The sequence below is a fragment of the Hydra viridissima genome, unplaced genomic scaffold, assembly GCF_058129835.1.
Source record: "Hydra viridissima isolate aposymbiotic clone 2 unplaced genomic scaffold, HvirCarnegie_v1 scaffold_13, whole genome shotgun sequence".
NCBI lineage: Eukaryota > Metazoa > Cnidaria > Hydrozoa > Anthoathecata > Hydridae > Hydra > Hydra viridissima.
In genome coordinates this window covers 680,112-693,501 of record NW_028324312.1, presented here as the reverse complement: position 1 = coordinate 693,501, position 13,390 = coordinate 680,112, and the positions used below count along the sequence as shown (strand labels likewise).

The following is a 13,390-nucleotide window of genomic DNA, read 5'->3' as shown; positions in this document are numbered from 1 at the left end:
CGATCTTTCAGAGCGGGTCTTCAGTTTCCTGTTGGTCGCGTTCACCGATTTTTGCGCAAAGGACATTACGCCAATCGCATCGGTTCAGGCGCACCGGTCTACTTAGCTGCAGTTTTGGAATACCTCTCCGCCGAAATCTTAGAGTTAGCTGGTAATGCTGCACGCGATAACAAAAAAGCCAGGATCATTCCTCGTCACTTACAGCTAGCTGTTCGCAACGACGAAGAGTTAAACAAGTTGTTGTCAGGTGTTACAATTGCGAGCGGCGGTGTGTTGCCAAACATTCAAGCTGTGTTGCTTCCCAAAAAGAACGAGAAGGTTCCAAAGCCAGCAGCCCAGTAAACGGCGGTATAAACAACACAAAAGGCTATTTTCATAGCCACACATCTGTTAAAAATTATTGTTAAGGCGTTAGAAACTTTAAATTTTGAATTAAACCCGTAAACTGTTGCCTACGACCATACCACGGTGAATACACCCGTTCTCGTCCGATCACGGAAGTTAAGCATCGTCGGGCCAGGGTAGTACTTGGATGGGTGACCGCCTGGGAACTCCTGGTGCCGTAGGCTTTTGCAACCGTTTACGAAAAAAAAAAAAAAAAAAGTCGCCAAAGGGGACTCCCTTTTCTTTACAAAATCTGCTTTTTCAGTTGACTCTAAGATACACAGAACTCATCCCCTGCAAAAGAATATGCATAAACGCGTGCCTGCCTGGGTGGTGTCGATCGAAAGGGGAGCGACTGGTCGAAAGGTGTGTGAGGGCGCTTCTTCCGTCTCCGCATCTCTGAGGGAAAGAAAATGGCGCTCTTTTTCCTCGCACAAGAGCCAGAAAGCTAGTTTTGATGCTGAACAACAAGGGCAACGGTTAAAGGGACTATAGCCACCATAGTCACCGAGAGAAATTTCGGGCCCAGGGGAAGTTTTCTTAAGGGGCCCTCGTTGTGATCAATTACATACCCAGGACCAATAGAAGTGTGCTCTGGTCATTAAAAATTAAAAACGAAAGTGAATGAAATCTTTTAAAAGTCAAAACTATTTAAATCTTTTAAAAAATGGTTTTTAAAAAATCGTTTGTAGATACACGGGGATACCCGGGAATCTTCCCCGTCCTCTCGGCGGCCATGAAAGAAACCCTCGCAAGTCTAAAGTTGCACGATGTCGATGTTCCCTAGTTTTGTCGAAATGACGAAAAGACTGCAAAACTAGCTTTGAAGAGCAAAAATTTATAAGATTCGTCAATCGTCGTTACGTATCTCTGGCAACGTTGCGTATTGACGTGTCAACTTGCCAAAATGTTTCGGTCGTTGTCTTTTCTTTCTAAGATCAACACGTAGGAATCAGAGCTGTTTTCATGAAAATAATGAACGGTAGTAAAAGAATGCATTTCACCGCACCAGAATCCAATATGCGATATGCATAAATGGTTGACAATTGTTGCTTTTGTTGCTGCTGCTGTTGTTGTTACTATCGTTACTGTTAGATCGTTATTGCTAATGCTTATTTTTTTGTGGTCGTTGCTATTGTCGGTATTACTATTATCGTTAGTTTATCGATGCTATCGTTAACTTTTGTTATTGTCGTTATTGTTATCTTCATCGTTGTCATTATTTTCGTTATCACTATTGATATCGATTTTCTTATTGCTACTGTTTGTTATTTTAACTATTATTATCGTCATTGTTTTTTTTATTACAGCAACTCGTTTTCACTGTTGTGACTGTCACTTTTGTTCCGCCGTCGAGTGATTTCCGGGATTGTAACCGGTCGATCACGCTTGCTGGTTGTCACGTTGAAACGATTCTCGTCGCTCCTATGCTTATTTGGTTGCCTATTTGCGATTCTTAGATTTTTATTGATTTTATACACACAAAAAAAACAAAAAAAAAAAACAACAACTTTTGAAATAAATAAAATTTATTTGCACTTATAGCAGACTTTGTATGCGCCTCTCAAAATATGCAGTAGACTCTTAGGGGTGAGAGGAGAGGTTTTTTTTTTAAGTCGTTAGAGGAGGGGGCGAGCGCGAACGCAGGCCCCCACTACCAGAAATTGTACGGTCGAGTTACCGACGTTAGCGGTAATCGCAGGGGTCAGCCCAGGCGAAGTGCAATGCAAGAGCCTCACCCTGGAAGAAGCCCCATGTTGATCAGGTTTACTTCCCCGTCAGGTAAGTATGCTTTTCCCGTTGTGTGGGCAGCCTCGGACGTGCCCCAATCTTCTCAATTGTGGGTTTTCGATTGCACACCGCATCGTCCCGTTTGTTTGCTTTATTTTTTTTTTCCTTCTCTATAGTATGGGCCGCGCTCAGCAGTAGTGCAACGCCGAGGCAACCCGCGGTCAGGGCGAGGTAAACCTACGATCCCTTGACCAAATGCCAAAAATCAGATTAATATATGAGCCGGACTATGCCGGCGTACCAGATATTAAACTGATAAGAACAGATACTACACTTGAGGTATTGTGTATTTATTGCCTCCTCCGGCAGATGCCTTGCAGAGGTGTCCGAAAAATGTTACAATGGATATTATTTACAAATAATGGTCCACTGCTCCATGACCGGACACGAATAGGACTTCACAAGACTGAACAAGCGCAGTACTAAATCACGAAACAAAACACACGGACGCCGAGGTACGATGCCATATGGCTTAGGACATAAAAACATAAAAAATCGAAAAAGCGAAAAAACGAAAAAACGAGAGAGACGCTACAAACACTGAAATACGAAAAAACGAAAAAAAACGAAAAAAAAAGAAAAAGTTTTTTAATTCAATTAGTATCTGGGTATTTCTTTTAGCTCAGATAGATGTTTAAATTCGTGTCTAAATTTAGTTTGAGATCTGCATCCCAGATACTTTGAGACTCTATGAGAAAGTCGTCCAGTGTGTTATTTTGTTTCGCGAATTCTTTTTCTTCATAAATAATATTTTTTAGCCTGCACTGAAACTCTATGAGTAGTTTCAGTCTTGTAAAAGTCGAACGGTCATGGAACGACCTCATTCTATTACAATATATTGTATAAATCAACTCGTTTAAAATTCTTTTTCCAAGGTTAAAAATATTTACATTCTCTGCGTGTGAGAATAAGAAAAATTTAAAGGTGTTTTCGAAGGCAGGCTGCGGAGTATAGATTTTGTTTAGAATGGATATGGCGTATTTTATGAGGGGTTGAACTTTTTCGCATGAGTATATCATGTGCGCTAATGTTTCCTTCGCTTTCATGCACTGCGGACATAGGTCATCCGGGGCATGTCCTCTTTTTTTAAAGATGGAGTTGGTAGGAATAGCGAAGTGTATTATTTTGTATTTTACCTCGTCAGCTTTGTTGTTGGTGGTGTTTTTGTGCACGTTTAAGAATAGTCGAGCCCATTCTTTTTGAGTTGTGCCTCTCATGCTGTCGGTAAAATAAAGGTTCCATTTGTGGTAGTGTGTTGGAACGCTATGATGTTTCTTAGCGGAAATAATACGATACACGTTTTTAGGCGTGAGCTCGCGGAAAGAGATGTCGGATGAGCCGTTGATCCTGAGATGCATTTTGGCTCTGCGGTGGTCGTAGTTTTGATGTTGGGTGTTTATTTTCTCTCTCCACTGCTGAGGGATCGACATGATGACTTTGTTGAGATGTTTTTCGGTCAATCCAGTGAGCTCGCAGTTTAGAAAGCCAGGAACAAACACTTTTGCTACGTCCGCAATGAGATGGATGTTTCGCTGTTTAGAGAGTGGTGTTGTTTTAAGAGCGTTGTTGTGATGGCGTATGTGGGGGTTATGGTATATGGGCTGATTCAGAATTTCCTCGATGGTTAGGTTTGTGATGGCGCAGTTCTGATAGATGGTGGCCCAGTGCTTCGCCATTTGCCGGTAGTATGGTGGCAAAGTTTTGAGCGAAGTGTGCGAGTGGGCGGTGAGAAAGATGCGCTCACCCTGGGAGGCGTCTCTATATCTGTCAAAGATGAAAGTGGCTGTGTCTCTCCAAGCTCCATTGAGATCGTGGTTGAAGAACTTGGAGAGCCAGCTCACTTGGATGGAGACGAGTTTGTCGCGGATGTTTACGATGTTAAGTCCGCCTTTCTGAATGGGAAGTTTGGATACTAAGTTGTTGGTTTTTATGGAGGAGTTGTTCCATAGGAACTTCTCAATTTTGCTTTCGAGCAGTTTGATCTTACGCTTGCTTGGCAGCGGGATGGTGAACGCTAAGTGCCATAGGTTGCTCAGTATGGTCTGGTTAATGGCTATGGCTTTGCCTTTGAAAGACAAATGGAGCTTCTTCCAGCGGAGTATTTTTTTGTCGAGTTGCTCGATGCACTCGTTCCACTGGGTGTTTCGAACGTGAGGCGAGTTGGTGAAGACCACTCCGAGGCTCTTAAGAGAGTGGCCGTCCCACGTGAAGTTTAGATAGTTAGGTTTGCTCTCGTTTCTATTGCGGCCGAGCCACAGGCCTTGGCACTTTGGGATGTTGAGTTTAGCGCCTGTCGCCTTTTTGTTAAGTTTGAGAGCTTTGCCAAGCGCAGTGATGGATTTGTCGCCGGTAATGTAAAAGACGGTGTCATCGGCGTATTGCTGCAGCTTGGTTTCATGTCCATTTATGGTAATGCCTCTGATGTTATTATTCTGACGTACGTAGCAGGCGAATATCTCAGCCTGTATGACGTAGAGGATCATTGATAAAGGACAGCCTTGCCTGACTCCTCTTAGTATCTGAAACTTTTCAGACGTGAAGCCGTTTATTTTGAGGCGCGCGTTAATGTCGTAATAGATGGTTTTTATGATGTTAACGAACTTAGCGCTAAAGCCGAATTTGTCTAAACAGTCGAACAGAAAGTTTCTGTCCACTCTGTCGAACGCTTTCACCTGATCTATTGAGATGATAGACGCGTCGAGATGGCAATCATTTGCTATTTGAATGACATCCCTTGTGTAGGCTAGGTTGTGATAAATTGTCCTGTGCGGCACGCACGCGGTTTGGTCTTCGCTTAATATTGTTGCCAGCACAGGTTTTAGCCTATTTGCAATTATTTTAGTTAGGATCTTATAATCTGTATTCAGGAGGGAGATTGGTCGCCAATTAGAAATGTCGCACTTGTCGCCTTTTTTGTAGATGCAGGATATGAGCGCCTCTTTTTGCGAGGTCGTCATTTCGTTTTTGCTAACAACCTCGTTTAACATGGAAACGATGGCATCTCCCAAGACGTTGAAGTGGGTCTTGTAGAACTCGACGGTTAGGCCGTCGGGTCCAGGAGATTTGTTGTTAGTCATGCCTTGGAGGGCCGAATTGACTTCCTTTAGCGTGATGGGCTCGCTTAGCGCATGCTGTTGAAAGTCGCTTATCCTGTTCACCTCGACGCGATCTAAAAGACGCTTTTGGTGTACAGGGCTGTTTTTGCTCTCCTTGTACAAGTGTTTGTAAAACCTTTCAAATTCCTTAATAATTTCCTCGGTGGTTGATTTTTCAATTCCGTTCTTATCCTTAATGCGCGTGACGACTTGCTTAGCAATTTTCGTCTTCTCAAGCTGAAAAAAGAAGTTGTTGCATTTTTCGCCGAGAGTGCGCCATTTGATTTTAGCACGAACAGCTGCACCGTGCGCTCTATTCATTTCAAATTGCTCTAATTTTATTTTCAGTTCAGCGCTTAAGTTACGCATGTTGATGTTGCAATGCGCTTTTTTAAGTGCGTTTCGCAGTTGCTTTTTTAGTTTAAATTCAGCAACGCGTTTGCTCTTCGCCTCAGATCTGCTAAAAGTTTTGGAAAGAGTTTTTAAGGCGTTTTTAAGTTCGTCCCACTCTTCTCGCTTGTTTGTGGAGTTTACCGTTTTTTCGTTAAAGTCGGTGATTAGTTTTACGACTTGTTCGTTGTATTGCGGGTTTTTGAGATGTTTTCTGTTCAGTATCCACACAGTCTTGCCGATGTCCAGTGAGTTTAAGCTTATGGTAACCTCGACTCCGTTCTGATGGTCAGAGAATGTCATCGGTTCGTGCTTAATGTCAGTGAACTGGCGTAGATGTTTGCTGGTGTAGATTCTGTCCAGTCTCGCATACGAAATGTTGTTGGTGGCTTTGTATGTAAACTCTTGTCCGTGGGGGTTAAAAACTCTCCAAAGGTCTTCTACATTTAAGAGGTTCAAGAGCTTTTTAAATTTTTCGCTCGAAGCGCATTTCTTACGCGTTAGTTGAGGGTGTCTGTCTAGTTCGTTTAAGACCATGTTAAAATCGCCCCCTAAAATTATCGCGTAGTTTTCAGCGTTTAGGTTTTTAAATTTCGCAGCGAGGCATTCCCAAAGGAGCTTTCGTGCGTTTTCTTGATCGCGCGATTGTCCGGACGTAGCGTACACATTAATTATTAAAAATTTCTGCGACTTAACTTCGATGATAATATAGTTAAAACGCCCGTGCGCATCCTCAAATTTTTCTATTAGCTGAAAGTTGATATTATTTCCCTGATGTAAAATTAGAGTGCCTCCTGAATGGTTGCGACCTGCGGAGAAAAATCCTGCGTGTTTCCATTTCGCTAGGAACTCCTTCGCCTGGTCGTTATTTAGATGCGTCTCTTGCAGTAAAATGAAGTCATGACGCATTTTCCGGAGTTTGTGGATAATTATTTTCTGCTTTTTAACATCAATAAGACCACAAACATTTGCTGAAAAAATACGTACTGACTCCATTCTTACAGAGTATTTTAAACAAATTTTGCTCTCGAAATCCAAAGTTTTTAAGGAACTTCGAATTCGATTTTGGAATGTGCGCATGGTATGATTGCGACATAGCACAGATGGTTCGTAATGAATAATTGATGAGAAAGCGTGGTGAGAATTTTCTAGTAGAACAGAAACGAGAAAATAAAAAGTAAGAGAAGTGAAAAAGATGGAGAAAAAGAAAAGAAACGATATAAACGGCCATTTAATGAAATATGAATTTGTGAATGTTTTGACGCTTTATGAGATGAGTGTGTGTGCTTAAAGATTTACAATCACGCAATTTTATAACCACAAAATAGCGAAGAAATAAACAAAGGTAAGTCTCCCAAAAAATAAAAAAATAAAAGGAGGAAGTTTACCTTTGAACTTTCTTAATGTCTTTTTTCTGAGGCGTCGGTGGGGGCGCCATTCGTTTGGCAGTGGCTTTTTCGGCACGGGATTCGTTTTCGTCCGTGACCTTTTTAGTTGTTTTTAAGTCCACAGTTTTCCACCCCTCTTCTCGTGTGTCCTTCTCTTCTTTTCTTCTGTAGCTACCTGCCTCGTTAATTTCAGCATCGAGGTCCATTAGTTTTTGAACCATTTTCTCCGTCTCGATGTTGGTTGTTTCAAGAGCGGTGATGCTTTGGCTTTCTTCATTAACGAGGACTCGGATTTCTTTCACAGCATTTTCTATTTCTTTCGTTTGCTGAGGTTCTATTTCTTTCTCGATTGGTTTTGATATTGGTTTTTTAGCGTTGCCAGCTTTTGCAACGGTGATCGCTTCGGGTGTAGTATTTATTGTCGTTTGTTGGACACATCTCTGTTGTGGAGGATGTGATGCACCACATTTGTCGCAAAGGAAAGATTTCCCAGCGAAGTAGAGGGCGATTTTAACTCCTTCAATCTCAATGTTGTGTGGTATTTCATTGAGCTTCACTGAGGGTCGGATTCGGAACAGTCTTCGTCCGTCCTTCAGGAGAGGGTTAAATCTGTAGCTGGTGTGTTGGATGGAATACACTTCAGCTGCGAACGGTTTTAATTGTTCGAGAATTTCTTCATCCTCTACCAATGGGTCGCACTTTATGGTGATGAGAAAGCCGATTTCGCTTCGGACTTTCGATGAAACTTTTCGGTTGCAGCCGGAGATGGTAAGTTCCGAATCTGCAAGCAGTTGAGCGTCGATTTTAGAGCGGAACTCGACGATCCAATTGCCTCGGTTGGAATAGGTGAGGCCGATCATCTTGTTCGCGCCGACGATTTTCGTAATTTTTGTTTCGAGTTCTTTCGCTCGTTGCTCTTGGTAGCTTCGGTTGAAGTGCTCTTTTGGATCCATGTAGATGTTGAGATCGGTTATACGTTCTTGTCGTTCGGTCTTGTTTCCGACGGTTTTCGCGTAGGAAGCCATGACGTTCGATGAATACGTAAAAAAAGAAAAAAGAAAGTTCAGAAAAAAAAATAAAAAATTAAAAGGTTCGTCAAAGTCTGTACTCTTGTTACGGAGCAGCCGATGACAAACGCCGATTTTCACTAGTAGGGCGAAAGAAGCTTCGTAGAATATCGCAATAATAATCTATCCAAGCTAAAAATTCACCAAAAGATACTACACTTGATCTTAGCCATTAGGCCGAGAAGCGATACTTTTTGCAACGAGTTTGTCCCGGCTCCCTCCCTCTCAACGAAAAAACTTGTGGACATTTGAATGATCAAGTCGATGGGTAACTTTAAGTTTCAACGATGAAAACATGGCTTTCTTGTACTGCATCAATTTCACTCTAAAACATTTGGGCTTTTTTTCAAAAATAACCCAGCTTCTTTCAAAAATAACCCAATTAACCAAAACATAAAAAACGTTTAAAGGCTTTTAAATTTAACGCTGGGCAGCAGATGTGATCAAAGGCCAAGTTGAACAACTGAAAATCAACTCTGTATATGAGCGTCCGACAGATTTCTCTGTCAAAAAGCATTTTGAGAACCTCTGTATTTAAATGTTCTTTTCAACTGTTGTAATGACAGTACTTTAATTCATCACCAGGGTCGCCAAGAAACAGCAGAGTTTAGGAGGACTTGCTTGTCATTAGCCTCGACCCTTTCCCAAGTAGTAATTCCTCACAAAGTCTAAAAAAACAAGCTTGAAAGTTTAAAAATTGGGATGGTGCAAATTAAGTTAAGAATTTAAACTGAGTAGCAAGAAAATATTTTTCAGATACTTTAGTCATTGCAAGAAATGAACACTTTAAATGTTTACTGACAAAAAGGTAAAACAATTTTAAAAAGTGACCTAAAACATCCACTGACAAAATATCAAATGACAAATGGAAAATGAAAAAATTTATGACACTAAATCGACACAGCATTAGGTTAGCAAAAGTAAAGCATACATACCTTGCACACTGTATCTGCATTTTTCCAATCACAAACTCGCAGAGTGTGGTAAAAGTTAATGAGACCTGGAACAATAAGCAAAGTATTTTTTTTAAATATTACATTTTTTAACATATTACCTAACCTAAATTAAGCCTGCAAATGTATTTGCGTACAACTTAGAAGCTCAGGATTGATGGAGAATAAACTTAAAAATATAATTCCCAAGTCAGTTAAAAAAAATGTTTACTTGTTGGCTAAAGGTCGACTTTTTCAAACTACCACTTTTAAAAAATGGTTGTGGTAAACTATCGAAGAAACATGACTTACCTTTTTCTTGAAACTTTAACTGCTTCAATATTATATGCTCTGCTAACCTAACTTAACCCTTAACCTTGCCCCAGGACAACACTCAAAATTCTCTTTCAATAATTTATTTTCAATAATCAGACTTGCTACCTGAGGCTGAGTTAACTTTAGTAGTAACTCTATAAAATGTTATATGAGAAAGCCAAACAAAAGGTTCGCTTCAAAATGTAATGAGTATGTAATTTTTTAAAAATTTTATCGCATATCTTTAATCGAATTAAAGGGATCATTCCAAAGAAGCTATAGATTGTCCAGTGAAAAGCATACCTAATTAAGCATTACTTTATTGGGGTTGTGTCAGTATAACTGTAAATGAAACAAAGCTATGAACAAACTAAAGAAATAGGTAAAAGTCTTAGAAAGATGCTATTTCTGTTTCACTCACCAATAAAATCAAGAAGAATTTCCCACTTCTTATTCATTGAGTGTGATGCTCTAAAGAGTATTGCAACTTGCATTCTGGATAATCCAGGAACTCAGAACAAACTCTGTAACTGCACTCATGAAAGTCTTTTGTAACTACTCCTTCATAAAGTTGATGCTTCTAAAAATGGAAATTTATTTTTGAAAGGATTTTTTCATCAGAAACTATTCTTAAGTATTTGAAGACTTGAAAAAGTAAAGTGGGCACAACAATAGGGGTTAAACTGCTTCAAATTTTAAAACACAAACACCAAAATAAGGTGAAAAGATTGAAAATAAAATAGCACAGTACTTTCTGTTACCTTAAAGCATTCTTGATAAATCGTTAAAAAAACTGTGTGAACTCCTCTAAACTTGTCACTTGTCTTGGTTTTGGCATCAGCTACTGTATGAGAAGATAAAACAGGATTTAATTTGTTTAGTTTCCCTTTTTTTTTTTTCTTTTTTTTTTTTTTCGAAACAAGCTAAAAGCACCTTTTCTGCTCTTGACGCTACGCCAACACCAAAAATTTCAGTAGGACTGCGCGTAGCCACTGCACCGTTGTTAAACTCAATGATATGCACTTTACCGCAAAATTAACGCACCACTTATAAATTCCGACTTATTTTGAAAAATATTACGTATTTCCCGGATTTATCAAATACAAAGTCGATAATAATGTTTATTGTGACGTCATTTGTAGGCTTTATTCCGTTTTAGTTTCCAAATTGTAGCAGCTTTTCATAAGCAGCACGTTTTGCTGTAACCAAACCTCACTTTTAAAAGAAAAGTATGTATAAAGTTAGTATGAACAGATGTGTTGCTCAATGATAACTGTCATTTGAGCAACACGTCTGTTCTGACTTCTCAACGATACATAAGCAGACATTTTAAAACCTTTTTTGGTACCTCTTGCATCGTTCATGGGAGATGGATTCTTTCTTATGTAGGATAATGCTAGACCACATACGGCGCATGTTGTTACTGAATACTTACAAAATGCTACTATTCAAGTTTTGGAGTGGCCGGCTTGCAGTCCAGATATGAACCCAATAGAGCATCTTTGGGGCATAATGGCACGCTGTGTTAGAAGTCAACATCCACCACCTTAGACGAGTTGCGACAAAGTCTTATCCGCGTATGTGAAGATATCCTTCAAGAAACGATTACACCTCTAATTGAAAGAAATCCACGGTGCTGTCTGGCTGCAACAACATCAAGATGTGGCAACGCTAGATATTGATAAGTCAAAAATGTTACATTTTAAGCTGTATTAGTGTGCATAACAACAATAATCATCTTAGTTTATTTTGTTACTTACCTTAATTTTATTACTTACCATATTTCTAGTTTTAGTTTGTTTTTCTTTCTTTTCTTTTCTTTTCTCACCATCCTCAAAGTCGCTTTTATTATTACCATCGAAATAACTGTGTTCATGTGTTCTATTCTTAACACGTTTGTCAAAATATATGACCACAATTAAAATAAATCGAAATGTATGTGGTGCGTTAATTTTGCGGTTAGGTGTATATTAACTAGATATTTAACTCGCGCTTTCGCAGTGAAGCATATTTTTTTGCCAAGCAAGTTTTTTTTTGCCAGCCAGAATCATAAAAACATCGATTAAAACAAACGAATTATTGTCAGTTTAAATAAAGCGGCTACCGGCTTTAAAAACTTAAAAAACTTGCTTCACTTTTTCTTACTGAATTTATTTGAAGTTTTACATCTAGTTAGTATAAATATCATTGGTTTAGCTAAGAGCATAGTAACGGTTTCTGCTTACTCGCGCAGCCTAGTAAGATGGGTGCACCGCGGACGCTCAGTTGCGAGTTCTTTCTTTTTTTTTTTTTTATCATTCCCCTTCCCGAAACCCCGAAATGAACGAAACGCGATTGGCAAGTATTTGATGCATACCTTAATACACAGTGACTAAATTGTAGTATGTGTTTTTTCCGTGCCGAAACTCTGGTCGGAAGACAGTGCATCTTTTTAGATATTTTAGAGCTTGTGGGTTATCACTAGTACCCAAGCCTTTTTATGAGTCATTAAAAAAAAGTTTACAAACAAAACTGTATTCTTCTTCTTTTTTTTTCCGATTGTGATCAGATTATGATTTGTACTGACGATATTACATTGTGTCTACTTCCTCGGTCTTATTTTCTTACAAACATTTAGAACATTTGTAGTTTCGTAACTATCCCATTGACCCTTTCATGCACCAATTATTTTTCCATAACTAACATAATCCATAAAAAATCATCTACAAAATGACAGCGGTACTATTAACTGTTTTAATTAGACTTTTTCTACACCTTGATACATTTTGATAGCTTTACAGAACGTCAGTTTTCTTTACCCGTTGATGTAACAACTTTGCTGACAACGTTTGAATACTTTGAACACTTTGCCAACGCATTAAATATTCTTGCAGTCGTACTATCTTGCGTGTTTGTGATCCCCACCACTATTGAGTTTGCGTGGCAGCATAGGTATAGCGACAATCGACTAATGGATTTTTAGAAGCCAGCGTTGCTCATATACTTTCAAAAGTAGAACTGCTCTCACTAAGATTAGTCGCGCTGGTGCTATTTCATGCGCTCCAGTGAAAAAGAGCGCCAAGCTACCGGTTGCTAAAAAACCCGCGGTAAAGAAAGCTGAAACAGCACCTAAGAAGAAAGTCGCTGCAAAGAGTGCCACCGCAAAAGTGGACAAGAAATAACCTGTACTGCTCAATCCTTCATCAAACGGCTATTTTCATAGGCACACATTTCTTTAAAACGTTGCGCGGCATTTAGGACTTTGCCAGGTAGTAACAACTACACTAATTGAGTTTGAAAGTCACAGTAACCTCACCGGTAACTGTTCCGTGCTTTTTAGGTCGATGTATATTCTAGAAAAGGGGAGTTTGAGAGCAATTTTGAAGAAGAAAAAAAAAGGTTTTAAGTTGTTCATAGCCTAGGACGGATGCAGCAGTTTAAGTGTTTTATTTTAGCAGCTAGTTTAGTTATTCTGCACTTGGCATTGTTTGCAAAATTAAATATAGCGATTGCAACAGACATTTTCATTTGAACCTATTTCGTTAATGCGTCTAATGTTTTTAAAAGATGTGTGGCTATAAAAATAGCCGTTTGAGCGGATTTTGATTTACTTACTGCTGGTGTACTTGGTAACAGCCTTGGTGCCTTCGCTCACAGCGTGTTTAGCAAGTTCACCGGGAAGTAAAAGGCGCACGGCGGTTTGAATTTCACGCGAAGAGATCGTAGATTTCTTATTTTGAAGGGCGAGCCGCGAAGCTTCAGAAGCAATTCTTTCGAAAATGTCGTTCACGAAAGAATTCATGATGCTCATTGCTTTAGAAGAAACACCGACATCAGGGTGAACTTGCTTCAGGACGTTGTAAATGTAAATGGCATAAGACTCTCGTCTCTTTCTCTTGCGCTTCTTGTCACCAGTTCCAGCGATTTTACCACCTTTCTTACCGGCGCGCTTCTCGCCTTTTTTCGCCACCTTTGGCGCTTGTTTTCCTCCGGTTTTTGGTGCGTCTGACATTTCGACGGGCCTAACAGTAAAAATTCTTTTCGTTTGT

At 39.7% G+C, this 13,390-nt stretch overlaps 2 non-coding genes and 3 pseudogenes across 2 annotated transcripts; 1 reads left to right on the top strand and 4 right to left on the bottom strand.

Moving 5' to 3' along the window:
• The first annotated feature begins 450 nt into the window (after positions 1–450).
• Positions 451–569, top strand: LOC149879857 (5S ribosomal RNA). Its single transcript, XR_016446611.1, has one exon. It is a non-coding gene; the product is annotated as a 5S ribosomal RNA (ribosomal RNA).
• Positions 570–2,010: 1,441 nt separating this feature from the next.
• Positions 2,011–2,174, bottom strand: LOC145188474 (U1 spliceosomal RNA). The gene has a single exon (XR_013847107.2). It is a non-coding gene; the product is annotated as a U1 spliceosomal RNA (small nuclear RNA).
• A 113-nt stretch (positions 2,175–2,287) lies between these two features.
• Positions 2,288–2,469, bottom strand: LOC145188417 (U2 spliceosomal RNA; annotated as a pseudogene).
• Positions 2,470–8,217: 5,748 nt separating this feature from the next.
• Positions 8,218–8,304, bottom strand: LOC145188426 (U2 spliceosomal RNA; annotated as a pseudogene).
• Positions 8,305–12,948: 4,644 nt separating this feature from the next.
• LOC149879856 (late histone H2B.L4 pseudogene) lies at positions 12,949–13,353 on the bottom strand (annotated as a pseudogene).
• Positions 13,354–13,390: the final 37 nt, after the last annotated feature.